The sequence below is a fragment of the Macrobrachium nipponense genome, chromosome 7 (assembly GCF_015104395.2).
Source record: "Macrobrachium nipponense isolate FS-2020 chromosome 7, ASM1510439v2, whole genome shotgun sequence".
Taxonomy (NCBI): Eukaryota; Metazoa; Arthropoda; class Malacostraca; order Decapoda; family Palaemonidae; genus Macrobrachium; species Macrobrachium nipponense.
Window position 1 is genome coordinate 115,943,432 of NC_061109.1, and position 14,580 is coordinate 115,958,011.

The 14,580-nt window shown below is 44.6% G+C and overlaps 1 pseudogene; it reads right to left on the bottom strand.

Moving 5' to 3' along the window:
- Nucleotides 1-10,458: 10,458 nt before the first annotated feature.
- LOC135217683 (RNA-binding protein Pasilla-like) overlaps nucleotides 10,459-14,580 on the bottom strand; it is a 37,461-nt pseudogene continuing 33,339 nt past the window's right edge.

Sequence of the window (14,580 nt, forward strand, 5' to 3'; positions counted from 1 at the left end):
GTAACTTTTTCTATAACTACATTATCCGACTACATACCTGACATATGTAATACTACTATTAGTCTGTCAAAACTAATTGGTATAGAAATCTAGTAGGTATAATACAATACAGCAAATCATCACAGCAGAAATGCAGATTTTGGAGTCCTTGGAAACTTGAGGAAAAACTGGTACCAAAGCATTCTACAATGTTCTTCAGTTGAATCGAGTAAAGGGAATTTATTACTTATTATCTAAATGACAAGTATAACTCCAAAAATGACAATTTGTCCAAAATTGCATTTTTCCTAACTATACAAACCTGAGGTCCTTTTTTTTACAATAGGAAGGTACTAGCGGCAGCTGGATAGGTCGTAAGCTTTCGAACAAGGGGTTCGGTAGTTAACTGCTTGTCCGACAGGCGCGCGCTGCGCGCGACTGGGAGGTAAACAAATCACTTTTGCTTTTGGCCCAAGCAAAAACTGCATTGTGAGGGGTGGCATGAGGTGGGACTATGTGTAAAAGGACCTCAGGTTTGTATAGTTAGGAAAAATGCAATTTTGGACAAATTGTCATTTGTTCCGACACGGCATACAAACCCTTCGGGTCCTTTTACAATAGGAAGACTCACTTCTTGGTGGGAGGAATCTGAGTCTTTTGTGAACAGACTGGTGTTCGCCCAACCTTGGAATGCCTCCCTGGTCGTAAGAGCGAGGGAGGGATCCAAGCCTCTGTCCGATTGATCGGGGTGTGCACCGCAGGATCAATGGTCAGACCTCTGGACCAAGTACTAAGAGAGAGGCAAGCGTATCTCTTCGTACCAGCAAACAAGAACAAGTTCCTATTTGCAAGAGGCAACATAAAGTTATGGTTTGTCTCTTGTTGGCATCCACTTCCCCCCCCTTGTAGGAGGAAGTGGTGGATATTCGCTCCCATCCCTAGTGAAAGGGATAGGATGGGGCTCTGTCGAGTAGCTCACCGGCATCTCGTCCTTATCCAGCAAGGTGATGACTGTATCCCTCTACCCACAGGTAGAGGGGGAGAAAAAGATAGGAAGAGAAGCCAGTCACTCTCTCATTCACTATCTATTCTTACAGTCACACCAGGACTCGATGCTGTTCAGCCTGCTAGGGTCTGGGTTAGCTACACAACGTGTTGAGCAGCCACCACGGGTCCTAAGGAAAACGATCCAAGGACCTGTGGGCAATATCCAAAAGGTAGAAGGAGGTGCCAGTGGTCTGGTTGTACCAGACCCCTGCCTTCAGTACCTGCGCCACGGAGAAGTTCTTGTGTAACTCGAGGGAGTGTACTTCTAGGTCATCTTGGTGCTGACGAAGAGTCTTCAACACTCAGCCTGGGATGTCGAGTTTCTTCAGAAAGCGCGGTCGCGCTTTCACAGGACAAAGCAGCATCTCCTTCGCATCGAAGGCGGTGAAGTCCATTAGGGAGGGGATTGTGAAGGACTCTAACCGATCGTCAGGAACCGAAGGGTTCAGAGTCTTCGCTACGAATTCGGTACGAAATCGAGCGTCACGAATCCCCATCCCCTGGATGCTTGACTTCGCAGGAAAAGTGCTGCAATTACCTCAGAGGAAAAGAAGGGAAATGGTCGTATGACCTATCCCTCTTCTCGACTTCGGTGATGTCCTGTACCCATACTGGTCTATCCGTCTGCAGCGAAGTTGTTCTTCTCGGTAGTGGATAGGACACCGACACTCAATGGTGGGTGTCGATGGTATGGGTACTGTGACAAGCCGTTAGGACGAAGAAAAGACTGTTATGGAACAACCGAACTAAGTCCACAGCGAAGTTCGTAACAGACTTGGGCGCTCTGACAGCTGCCGACTGACTGCGGTTCGGTAGGAGGCAAGTTGTCCAAGCACCCGAGCAAGTCACGTGACCTTCGCCTTAAAAGGGTTATGCCAAGAGACTAAACAAATAATTTGTTCGTCACCGATGCCAGAAGGCAAGGTGATGACTCTCTTAAGGCATGTGCCCAACAGGCGAAAGTCAATTGCCTTCTAGAGACCGAGGTCCCTGATGGCAAGATATCTCATAGTATAGTTGATTCTCGGCTAAGGAGAAACAACACTATGTGTCGTTGAAGACGAAGGTGTACAGAAAATGCAACCTACGTCTTCACAGCTGAACCGAGAGAAGGATTCTCAAGATTCTGAACCTGTGCTACAAAGACTGAGAACGCTAACCGCTATTCATTGCTGTCCGGTGAGGATCGTAGTTGCAATAAAAGCGGAGCGCTTTTCAGTAATGAAGACAGGGAAATACTGCCTGAAGAACTGCTTCTCATGGGCTGAACATTTGGAAGTAGAGCTGTCAGGTCGGAGAGTAGGCGATGTCTTCTGACATATCTGTTAATTCGGGGCGAGCAATGAATAATTGCACACCTACGAATACGAGATATTTTGAAGACAAACTCAGATGTCTGCAAAAATCATTCGCATTATCGCGGTGCGATGCAGCGGGTGACTAGTACAGACTTCTGTACCGTGCGGTAAACAGAAAGATGAAAGAGTCCAAGAGATATCTCTGTTGAAAATTCTCGCAATGTCGAAGGCGATGAAATCGAGCGTCACAGCAGTAGATGGTCCTTCATTATTGCGAGAATCCCCGTTAATCAGAGACCTAAGTCCATGATTGTTGGGCAGAGATACGGTTCGGTAGTCAATCAAACCAGGGGAGAGAGAGACGTAACCGACCGTGCATCTCCGAGACCTAGCTGATACTGAGCCGCTATCAGGCAGTTCAATACGCAGTAGCTCTCGGTGACTCGTCATCCTGAGTTGCCAGGTAATCCATTATTCCACGAAGGAATGCGTTCGGCTAGAACCATCGAGCATAAAGAATACGCTCGAGCAATTATATTTAACCGAAACGGATTTCGGTAAATACAAAAGCTGATTTGGTGTTGTCATGACAATACCAAGTATCTAAAATCGAAACTGATAACTGCTGGGAGGTTGCAGGCAACCCCGAGTTGCAGTTCAATTAAGATACAATTCGTCTCGGTCACAAACCATAGAGTTAACTACGGTATGTGCCTACCCCCCGGACAATTCAACTGTTAAAAGAATCATGTCGCGAGGGTAATATACGTAGTATATTTGTAGGTTCTGTACCACGACCTCCATCCTAAATTCTTCTCCTCTCGAGGAATGAGAATAAGGATTGGAGATCGACCGCTTCGTTCTCTAGTCAAGAGAGTGAAGGAGAAGTCTTCCCAAAGGAAAGCTTCAATGGTGAACAGAATACCGAAGACGATAGTTCAAGCCAAACTGGAAGTTCCCGTCCGTTCTTCTCTATTCCAGGTTAATCGCCTACTGTGAGATACTCTTCTTTCAGCAGCAGTCTTCTTCCAAATGCTAGAAATTACAGGAATTCGAGCATAAGCGAGGTTCCCGATTATCGTGTAACAATTATCGGGGATTCTCGCTCACTTTGGACCGTGGTCTCGCCTAAGTGTTTGGAGATCGTAAAAAACTCGAACACTCTGAGTGCGCTAGAAATTCCGTAGAATTCTAAGCACTCTGCGAAAACCCCCCACCGAATTCGTCAAACGATATCGGCTGGTGATCCTCCCGATTCCCGTAGAAATCGAGAAAGGGGCAGGATCCCTCCTCAACGACCGGGTGGGGCTTACGTCAGGTAGGACCCGAAGGTCCCCCGGTAGCGCAGCCCCTAAGTGGGATCTTACAGAGAAATCTCTGTAGGATCCCTCCCCTTTCCCTCGTAGCCGTAAGGAGAGAGGGAATGGGAGAGGAATTGGATACTGGCTCGCCTTCCCAGCGGAACTAGCAGTTGGAGAAGAAAAGGAGCAGCCATCGCCTTACGGCGATGGCCTTTTTTCAGAGCCTGGGAAAACGTATCGTCAGGAGAAAACGTTTTCCCGAGGAGGGTTACGAACTCATACTGTAGGTAAGGGTCTGCCGCCACTGTGAACGTCGTCTGGGTGGGGCTGATCGACACTGACAGGAGAGAGCCGATACCGTCCTCTGACTCATTCCAATCCTCGTCGAGGTCGAAACCTCAGGAGGACCGAAGGGGTATTCAAATACGGTGTCCGAAGACACGTAGAAACGCCTCTGTCGCAGTAGAGGAGGTGAAGTAGCTTGTTCGACCGGCCAGAACTGAGAGAGCCTTCTTGTCCGGAGACGAGAGACTACCTGGTTCAACACAGTCGGCAAGCTCCGATCGCGGCAGACCCACCGTCGATTTGGGTTCCCTCTCGGGCCCCAAAACGACTCGAGCCGAGACGTGGCTCTGCTGGGGTGGGAGCGGCGATCCTTCCCCGAGGTCGTTGTGCTGACGAATCAGCGCCATAACCTCGGCAAAGTTCCTCTGGATCTCGGAAGTCACAGCATCTTGCAGAGTGGGACCGTTAAGCCCTTCGAACAAGAGCATATTCCGAGAAACCTTCCTCCTAAGAAGGGGGAACAGCGACAGCCCTCTCGGTCTTCTCCATCCACACTTGCGCATACGTCCTGGCCGGTCCAAGAACCGTGCCTGGCACGTAGGGCGTCGTGGTGGGATCATGAGGGGCGCACCCCTCACGATCACTCCTCAATACCTCGCTCCTCCCGGTGTAACCCGATGGAGGTTGAAGGTACGGGAGAGGCAGACCTGACGCTCCCTCCTCGCTCGCTGGCAGAACCAGCAGGCTTGGAGGGCTGCAGGCGATCGTCAACCCGCGTGGCGATCGAGCTGCAGGCCTGGTCGAAACCGTCTCGCTGTGGAGAACGGCTGGACTGAGCACAGCGGCCCCGATCTCGAGTGTCAGAAGAGCTGGTGCTGGTTGCCGTACCCGATCGCTCTCTGTGAGAGCGACGGTCAGGCGACCTGCAGGCTCCACTGTCACAGTGAGACCGGGTGCTTGTCCTCACGGCACGTCACGTCGCTGGTTCCAGCCGTGGCTGGCACCGGCGAACGGGAGGACCTCTTCCCAGCCTCAGCCCGTGGCCGGTCGTGGACGTCACGTCCCCGGGTAGCCAGCTGGTCGCCGCGAGAGCGAGAGCTGGTCTGGTGAGAGTCGCGTGAGCGGCTGTCACCAGCTCTTCCGCCCCGTGCCGTGAACCTGACGCTGAGCGGACTCAGATGTCTGGTTCCTGGCTGCACGGTCGCTGGTAGGCGACCGTACACTCGGTACCTCCGCGAACGAGAGGCCGAGACGGACCCTGATGCAGTGGCAGAACCACTGACACCAGGCGAGGAAGTACCGGTGTTAGCCGGTACCCCTCTGGTCCCCGTAGTCTTCTTCCTTGCGGAAGAAGAGACAGGCCCCGCTCCCGAAGGAGCAGGAGGACCAGCGGGGAGGGAACCCTCCCGTCCCACACCGAGGTGAGACTGGTCCCCGAGAAGCTCCGAGGGAGGGACTTTCTAGGAGGGAGGAGGCAACCTTCTTCTTCCTCGGCTGTTAAGCCTTAGAAGTCGATGGGGAAGAGGCGGCAGCCGACGACGATGAAGAAGATGAAGACGACGACGACGACACCTCCTCCTCTTCTTCGTCAGCTTCTTCAGGACAGACGTAAGATCTGCTATCCAGGGCGGAGCCGGGGCTGCTGTAGCCGAAGCCACAGGGCCCGGACGCACCTGTACAGACAGACCAAAGTCTGGGTAGTACCACCACCAACAGGGACGACGTCAGCAGGTATGGGCATCTCAGGAACAGCAGGCACAGCCAGCACAGCATCAGTAGGGACAGCCAGCGCAGCAACGGCAGGGACAGCCAGCGCAGCAACTGCAGGGACAGCCAGCGCAGCAACTGCATGGACAGTCAGCCCAGAAGAATCGGTCAGGTACGGCAGGCAGCACCGGAAACACAGGAAGTGGAGCAGCAGCCAGCAACATCCTGGTACCGGCGGCAGGGTCAGGGGCGAAGCTCTAGGGCAGCGGAAGTGTGGTCGCCGCAGCGCGGCAACCACGAGCGGCAGCGGCACGCCCCCCTCTCGGTACGGCGAACGGCACTTCACAGCGGCTGTAGGCAAGACTGTTACCAACGTGAGGCGAGTACACCAGGTGAGGAGGGACGTCGTCACCTGGAGCGTGGTCACCACTCCATGGGTGACCGCAGTAGGCCCAGACATAGAACCGCAGCCCCTGGACACTAGCACGCCCTGCAAATGGAAGGACACCCATACCTCACCAAGGTCCACCCTCGTGGCAGTAGCACCTGCGGAAATAACAGTAGTAGCGATTAGTGGGGGGGAAGTCCCCTCGCGCGGGGGGGGTGAGCCCTCTCCGAACGAGTGGAAGACCCCGAATACAATTGTACATCGGGCACCGAGCGCCCACCCCCGCGCTCGACGGGTCGGGCGAGGAGAAGAACGCAGATAACCTCCCCCCCCAAGGGGAAGGGCCATCTGTGGGAGCTGAGCGGGGGGGGGGGGGGGGGGGGGGGGGGGGGGGGGGGGGGGGGGGGGGGGGGGGGGGGGTGTGTGTGTGTGTGTGGTGTGTGTGTGTGTGTGTGTGTGTGTGTGTGTGTGTGTGTGTGTGTGTCTCGTTCCCCACCCCCCGCAGGCAGCAGCACCCATGTACCCAACAATAATAATAAGAGCCCGAGAGCAATCGTGCCCTCGGCCCGAATGCAAGGGCATAAGGATCAATTCCCTGACTGAGCAGAACTTGAACCAAATAAATATTGATGCAATCAATAATAAAAGGAATAAAATGAAAAAGAATCTTGCATTACGATTCACTTCACAATGAATAAGGGCTCGGATCGAGCGCATTTGCGCCCGTCGGTACCGAGCGCAAGGGTAAAAAAGATCCATTCCCGATTATGAATGGAAACCTTGATCCATAACGAATTGATGCAATCAAAATATATATGAAAATGAAAAAGAATACTGCGCTTGCGATTTCACTTCATACCAAATAAAAAGGGGAAGGATCAATTCCCGGGAAATAGCGGAAACATTGATCCAAGTAAACAATGCAATCTCAATAAAAAATGAAAATGAAAAAGAACTGCACTTGCGATTTCACTTCATTCAAATAAAAAGGGGAAAGGATCAATTTACGGGTAAGCTCGGAAAACTGATCCAAAATGAGTATTGCTACAATCAAAATAATATATATGAAAATGAAAAAGAATACTGTACTTGCGATTCCACTTCCATACAGAATAAGTTTCGTGCGAGCGCATTCGCTCGGCAACGAGCATACAGGTCAAAAAAAAATTAAATAAATGAAAGAGCACTTACGTTACGATTTTCATCTACAACATTTCCAACCAAAAATATACGCTCGGAGCGAGCGCTCTCCCGCCCTCGGCACCGAGCATACACAATCGAGGATCATTTCTGGGAAAATGAATTCCCGCACTTACGCCCTTCAGTCCCGGCACTCAGGTAATCGGAGGGCGTGGTGAAACCAAGATCCTTTAATTCACAATTGAATTCAATGGAAATAAATATGAAATGATTGTACTTACAATTCAGTTTCACTAGATAAATAGAAAAAGAAAAACACAACCATGCGAAAGCAAACGACGATGAAGCGGGCAGAGAGCGATGATACACGTCCACACGCCAGCAGGCCGAAAGCAAAAGTGATTTGTTTACCTCCCAGTCGTGCGCGCGCGCCTGTCGGACAAGCAGTTAACTACCGAACCCTTGTTCGAAAGCTTTCCAGCTGCCGCTAGTACCTTCCTATTGTAAAAGGACCGAAGGTTTGTATGCCGTGTCGGAACAAACAACAGTTCTAAAGCATACTACCCCACACCATTTTTTTTTTCTCTGTAAGAATACAAGATTACCTATTACAACCTTATGGATAAATTATACGTAACAAATTCTTTATTTTAAGTCCCTCTACACAGTGGTCTACCATAATACACTTCATCAATTTTTTTATGTGCCATTTACTCCCACATGGACATTGGTGACTTTTCAGCCACTTTTGTTACCTAAAAAGGCACCCAGTCATTTACACAACCTCTCATCCATCATGTGTATGCTCCAATCTTGTAAACAAATGCTTGCTTACAAGATGAAAAGAAAAAATCTGATACTTGTATTCCAGTTATGATGCATGCAACCTCAATTCTATTGGATTAAATACATTTTCTCTTACCTGGTAATCATTCCACATTGACATTTTTCCGTTATATCCCTTGCCCTCTATAATATACGTACAGTACAGTACTAGCATGCTTGAGAGAAGAACTATGTGCATAGGGCACTTCAGAACATTCATTACCAACAAACAGGCACATGACTAAGAGGGGGATACTCCAATTATACTGAAATGACTGATCCTCTTTTATAAATTAACTTTTTAAGTGTACTTTGCTGCACAACTTCTCCATCCTCCTCAATCCTCCACATGACACAGGATACGGCAACAAGGCCTTCTAATATGCGTTGCCTATATCAAGTTGGAGGGGACATTTAGGGGAGTAGAGTCACCGATTCACTACCTGTGTGGAGGGGAGTGCCGAGCCTGCGTGGAGAGCCACCCCCACTCCTGCCGCCGACACCACCACCACAGCTAGGCACTGTCAGCTCTCCACACATAATACACCAGCTTACTCACCATCATCATTCATAACATTGGGGTCACCCATTATCTAGTTATGGAGATGGAAGAGAAAAGAAATAACAATCAACATTACTGAGGGGTATTGCAAAATGAGTTATCGGATGGCACAACTGTGAATATGTCTCATATATCAATATAAGCAAACAATTACTGCAGAAAACAAAAGTAAACTACATCTAATGAACAATGATCCCTCCCCTGCCAGAAAAATGTTGGTGAAGCAAATCAGTGACACACTAGTGCCATTTCCTGAAAACTGTATAATGGAACCTCATGACTCTAGTCACTTTTCTTATCACCAAAACTCCCTTACAAGGGGGGAGGACATCTTACTCTACTAACTCTAAGGAACAGTCATTTTCTATCGATACATTTCTTTCTCAGAAATGACCACAAAAAGACAATCATAAAGTAAGCAAGCCGCAACAAACTGACTTAGTCATCTAGCGGTGTGCTTCCCAGTGTCATGAGGTGTAACTTCCGAATGTGGGATGAAGGATTGATTACCTGCGCCCTGAAGGTCACATAGCCCTTGGCTAGACATTCAGGGTGCTGGGATGTCAGTTTGGTGCGGTGAAACTGATAGGCTGATATGAAAAGTCATGGCTGCTAATGGATATAATTTATTGCCAATTTTTACAGATTTGTAGAGCTATGATAGTTTTTAATGAAAGATGCATGAGAAATGTTTCTGCCTATCCCCTGGTCCAGTAGAAATTTTGGAATCTACCACAATATCTGCTTGACTTATTTTAACACTTGGGGAAAACCTAATTCAAAAATATATATTTATATATAGATATATGATTCAATTTTAGTACCAGGGAAAAATCAGCCTACATGCACACAATACACTTGACTTGCAAGTACCAAGACTAAGCAATTAACTTGGGTGCGTTATCTAGTGAAGGCTAACTAAGATTGCCTTGATCTTTCCCACCCTTATGTTTTTAACTTTACTGTACACTGTTACAAGGTCAAACTTAATATGCTCTATTACCCACCCAGGTACAATATTCTTACTATAAGAGGGCCCTGAAACATCATTTTTTTTTTTCATGTATATCTCATCATCTAAAAGCCAAACTTTATTTTTTTCCATTTTCCTCTCACTTCTGTGAAGACTTGAAACAGTAAGAACCTCCCCAGTGTAGACTTGGTCCAGGCAGAAATCCTGGGATCAGCATTAATAAACTCAACATGAGTTAAAAGATGCCAAAATTCATACCTTACGATATGAACTGCCATGTGGGATGTTCTCTGACTGAAGACAGAAAGATGGTTATGAAACGGTTCAATTGTCAGATCTGCTAAAGCCAGTCAACTATTATAAATATGAACGGTTAATGGTAATCACATAGCTGCACAATTGTAAGCAGCTAAATACTAATCTGCTTTCAATAAAATGTGAAAACTTTTCACAGACTTGTCTGATAACTAGACACAGTGTAATAATAAAAGTTAATTCTTAAAACATTTAGGGAGACTTGTAATGAAGTTAATTAGGCACAGCAGGTCTGCCAAAAGAACTGATGGCCGAATAATAACGCTGGGAGCGAGGGTGTCAGCATCTTGCAAGAGCCTGATCCTCAACCTGTGTGAAAACTGGTGTGGCCCCAGGCAACATCCACATGGATTAAACGTGAGTAATGAACATTTGCACAATGAAAAATGAGGCTGATAAAAAAGAAAAATCAAGAATACTATTCATCAAACAGCTTAAATAATAATGATAAATTTTTAAGATATCTAAACAGTAAACAAGTAATTATTACACACAACTGCCCTGTCATATACAGTACAATATAAACTGAAAAGCTCATATATTTCTATTTAAAATAACAAAAAGGTCAAAACAAAAAATGTAGTTGGTGACTGGGGAAAATTCAAGATATTTAAATGGTCATAATGAGAGATTTTGTAATGGTAATGCCTGATGAATGAGATGACACTTTGAACACACAGGCCATTGTTGAAGAGAAAATGAAACTGCTGTGACCTAGTAAATGCAAGGTGCTTGTCAGTTGGGAGAAACATCAGATCGTTTCCACTGCAAAACAGTCAATAATAACGGGAAATTACCCCTAAGAGTTACATGCGCAAAGGATCCCATAACAGCTGAAAAGCACCTGAAATTTGGATGACTTTATGGAGCTTGAAATCCCTAAAATGTTTAATTATGATTTTATTTACTGATTTATTTATATACATACGTACATATATGTGGCATATGTTTGTATACATTCTGTATACAAATACATACACATACAGAAAAAATGAAAAAAATAACATTCAACACTACAATGGAACGAGGCAATGATGGTGTGCTTATGTTTCAAGCCCCTATACTAAGTCAATTTATTTATATTTTTATGGGTGAGAGATAATGGTGGGAATGAGGTGGATAATGAATTATTATTTTCTATTTTTTAAGGCATGACCCCCATTATGGCATTTTGTCGGGCCCGCTTCCCCTCCTCATCAGATATACGCTGTTCAATGAGAAAACTGCGCTGTTGAAATGCCTGAGGGGAGGCCAGTTAATGGTCACGACCCGGTTTCTTGTACCGGGTACATAATTACCCTTCTTGGAGATTTGAATTGTTGTCCCAGAGATGTGTTGAATCTCCACCAGTGATTTCCCTCCAGGCCCAAGGATAGCACCAACTATGTGCTCACCAACTTCAACATCCACCTTCTTGCTGCCATCTGGGGCACCAGGAGGCAATTCTCCTGGTGATGGGCTCTTTCTTAAAGGGGTGCCAAGACCAAAGGAGTTACTGTTCAAAGGTAGACTGCCCCCCATCTCGGTCGACTGTCGGCGAAAGGGATCAAAAGGAGGTTCACTATTAAATCTGTCCACTTGTCGTTGTGGTGAAGTTGGTCCCCCTAAACCTTGTCCAAGATTTAGTCCTGATGCAACAGTTGTGCCTATAGGACCAAATGGACCATTATTCCCATTGCTCATGGAGGAACCATGGTATTCCCCTGGGTTACCAGAGAATTAATATTACCAAGCATGGCATTACCTCCATATTACCTTGACCCTGGCCCTGACCTCCCTGTGAGATGATGGACTTCCAAGACCTAGCCCCAGTCCTATGATGCCATAATTTATGAGTGTATTTATGGCACTACATACTTCAGCATTTGACTGATCAGCAAAACCTGAGGATCTCAAGATAGACCGGACATGCTCCAACAACTGGCCTGTGATAACAGGATTACCAGCACCTCCATTTGGATATGCAGAACTCAAGTTCAAGGTCAGGTTAACACCACCACCAAGGAGATTCCCCAGTCCACTCACTGAAATGAAAAAAAGAAAAGAAATCATATAACTTGTGACATCTGACAAAAAATACAAATTAACAGGTTTAAATAATAAAACTTCCCTAATCAGTGTAGGGTAAGAGGTCTTACAACTATGAAAGAATATAAAAACAGTACCACAAAAACATTGTAACAAAACAGCATTCCAATATGTTAACAATCTATTATATAAATATAAAAGCAATGCAAATCTATATAACTTGTGTGAATAACTCCAAGGTAGTACTTTGTATTCATGTTGACAAGATGTCTCCACATAATTTTTTATCACTACTTCTAGTTACTGTGCAGTGAAGAAAAAAAAAATAAGAAGTTACTGTGCAGTGAAGAAAAAAAAAATAAAGACTAACTTTTAACAGAAAAAGCTATTTTTTATTGCTCATTGTAGAGCTTGTTTTCTTGTTAGGATACTGATTTTACCATCCTTATGAGGCTGATTATTTGTACTTTACTGAACAGAATTAAAAGACAAAAGCAACACAAAAAAATTGAATGGTCAATTTAACAACCAATTTAGCTCGAAAACATTTATAAAATTCTGTCATACAGTATGTATTTGCCAAAACTCACATTTTTAAATAATCTGTATTCTTCCTAGGCATAGAAATATACATTCCGCACTGCAACCTAAAATTGGTTGTTGATCATTGGCACATGGGTGAGTAGGGGGGTTGGCTACTGCCTATCCTCTCTCAGCACTTTTTCCTTTGGCATCAGGGACTAAGTGGGGTGGCTGAGGTGGGATTAAGATAAAAGGCTCTGCTTTGTATAGCTAGAAAAAATAGAGACTATAAAAAAGTGTCTATCTCGTATGGAAATATAAACCACTGCCTTTTACACAGACGCCTTACTCCTTGGGATGTCTCTCAACTGACTAACAAGTTGCTTCTCCACCTAGTAATGTCTTATGTCCCAGTCAAGATAGTAAGCAGGGGAGTGTTGATTCCGGTTAACCCGTAAACGCCAACTGGACGTATTATACGTTGACTAAAATTGTCTGTCGGGTGCTTAACCCTTTAACTCCGACTGGACGTATTAAACGTCGATTAACCCTCTTACGCTGAAGGTGTATAATAAAAATCGTCTCCCGTATGGCGAGGGGGTCTCGGAGTGAGCGCAGAAGCGGAAAAAATATTTTTTTCAAAAAATCACAGCGCGCTTAGTTTTCAAGATCAAGAGTTCATTTTTGGCTCCCTTTTTTTTATCATATCCTGAAGTTTAGTATGCAACCATCAGAAATGAAAAAAAAATCATTACCATATATAAATAATGCGATATATGATAGCGCGAAAACAAAATTTCATATATAATTGTATTCAAATCGTGCTGTGAGCAAAACGGTTAAAGCTAACGAGTTAATTTTTTTTCGTTGTTTTGTACACTAAATTGCGATCATTTTGGTATATAACAAATTGTAAAATGGTCAAAGCAACACAGAGAAAATATTATCACAAAAGGATGCATGATAACGAGCGGACGTAAATTTTTTTTTCTTTCAAAAATTCACCATAAATCTAAATATTGTTCTAGAGACTTCCAATTTGTTTTAAAATGAAGAAAAATTATTGAATATTACTATACTGTAAGAGTTTTAGCTTACAATTGCAGTTTTCGACATTTCGGACGAGATAAAGTTGACCGAATGTAGAATTTTTTAAATATTTTTTTTTTTTTTTTTTATATGCAAATATTTCAAAAATGAGAAAAGCTACAACCTTCAATTATTTTTTGTTGTATTCTACATGAAACGGTGCACATTTTCATATATAAAACTCTATGAAACGGAGCAAATATAACGAGAATGCGACGTACGCATTTCGGAGATTTGTGGCGGAGAATCCACGCGCGGAGGGAAGGAAAGTTTTTTTAAAAATTCACCATATATCTAAATATTGTGCTAGAGACTTCAAATTTATTTCAAAATGAAGGTAAATGATTGAATATTACTTGAATATAAGAGTTTTAGCTTACAATTGTGTTTTTATACCATTTCGGTAGAGTCAAAGTTGACAGAAGGTTGAAATTTTGGCACATTGTTATTTATATGAAAATATTTCAAAACTGATAAATCTACAACCATGGGCTGTTTTTAGTTGTATTGTGCATGAAATTGCGCACATTTCCATATATAAAACTTTATGTAACGGCTAATTTAAAATGGTGCAAACATTACGACAATCGCACGAAAAAATTTATCGGAAGAGTTACCGCGCTCACGTAAGGAAAAAGTTTTTTTCATAAATTCACCATAAATAGAAATATTGTGCTAGAGACGTCCAATTTGTTGCAAAATGAAGGTAAATGATTGAATATTACTAGAATATAAGTGTTTTAGTTTACAATGGCGTTTTTCGACCATTTCGGTAGAGTCAAAGTTGACCGAAGGTTGAAATTTTGGCACTTATCGTTATTTATATGAAAATATTTCAAAACTGATAAAAGCTACAATCATGAGTATTTTTCTGCTGTATTCTACATGAAATTGCGCACATTTTCATATGTGTATAATACTCCATGTAACGGCTAATTTAAAATGGTGCAAAAATTATGTCAAAGTGACAAAATAATTTCCGAGATGTGTCATCGATACTTTTTAGTGCGATAAGAAAGAAATTTGCGCTTGCGCGCCTGCGTAATGATTGTAAACAAAACAACGCCTTGATCTGTGAGCTCCCAGCATCCCCCAAGGCGCGTGATTCAAAAGTTTTCGCC